At 46.2% G+C, this 1,231-nt stretch overlaps 1 pseudogene; it reads left to right on the top strand.

Moving 5' to 3' along the window:
• LOC103582438 overlaps window positions 1-560 on the top strand; it is a 2,034-nt pseudogene extending 1,474 nt beyond the window's left edge.
• Window positions 561-1,231: the final 671 nt, after the last annotated feature.

The raw sequence follows: 1,231 nt of genomic DNA, 5'->3' as shown, positions 1-1,231 counted from the left end.
CTCTCTCTCTCTCTCGCTTCCTCTCACCATCTCTCACCATGTGATCTGCTTGTACCCCCAAGCTCCCTGCCACTTTCCACCATGAGTAGAAGCAGCCTGAGGCCCGTGCCAGATGCAGCTGTCCCAGAATCGTAAGCCAAAGAAACTCCTGTTCTTTGTAAATTACCGAGTCTTGGGAAATTCTCTTGTAGCGACACAAAACGGACTAACACAGGGATATAATGGTTTACCAAAGCTTTAAGAATTTGTGAGTATGGGATACTGTGGTGAACAAGTGAACAAGGAGTCAGAAAAGAGGCGAAGCACTGGCTGCCCTAGTGGGCAATTAAACTGATTTAGATCATATGCAAACAGTAAATCCAAAAAAAAAAAAAAAAACACTTACGGTTTTGCCATGAAAGTAGTTTCAGTAGCCACATTGTCTCAGCCAAGACAGGAGACTTTGTCTTCCTGTGTTTTCAGAAAGTCGCTGCTGAAATGCTTGCAATCACCTTAAACACAGTAGTGACAGAACAGGCAGAGCACAGTGTCAGGCTAAAATGTGGAGCCCTTGGAAGAGGGTAATGAACAACCAGCTGTGCTCACAGCAGAAACCGTCAGGACAGCAGTGCAGAAGGTGGGGAAGGCAGGTGCTGTAGACTGTGCTCGGGAACCTACGTCAAGAACTGTAAGGCCTCCTAGAAGCTCCACGTGTGCAGTGCAGTCCATGAATTTCCCTTTTGTGCTGATGTAGCTACCCCTCACCTCTGGGTGGGCCTGTGGCTTCTAGGAACTTGCTTGACCAGCGACCACCATTGTAGTTCAGCTAACACTGTCCTCCAAACTCTGCATCATTAAGTGTTGCCTCACAGGGGCTGGCTGATTACAGCACAGCCTTCTAACACCAAGGTCAAGGGTTCCGTTCCCCGTACCAGCCAGCTGTCACAAAAAATAAAAAATAAAAAAACAAAACACAAGGGTTGCCTCACAGCCGCAGGCAGCTCCTTGAACTGGAAAGAACTCAACTTCAGGAACTCACACTTTGAGATCAAAACAGAAAGCTCACCCTCTAGAATGAGGCTGCTTCACTGAAAAAGAGTGTGTCTCTTTATGTCCTCGCTTCTCTTTTCCCTGGTGTAGATATTTTTAACCAAATATGAAAACTATCCAAGTCTGGATCATGAGCCAGGATTCTCCCATAGCATGGTTTCGTTCTCTTATCTGAACTCATACATGTCAAGGTATACTTCAG

Source organism: Galeopterus variegatus, unplaced genomic scaffold (assembly GCF_000696425.1).
Source record: "Galeopterus variegatus unplaced genomic scaffold, G_variegatus-3.0.2 Scaffold16244, whole genome shotgun sequence".
NCBI classification, from domain to species: domain Eukaryota; kingdom Metazoa; phylum Chordata; class Mammalia; order Dermoptera; family Cynocephalidae; genus Galeopterus; species Galeopterus variegatus.
The sequence above is the reverse complement of the archived record's forward strand: the minus strand, read 5'-3'. Positions and strand labels throughout refer to the sequence as shown.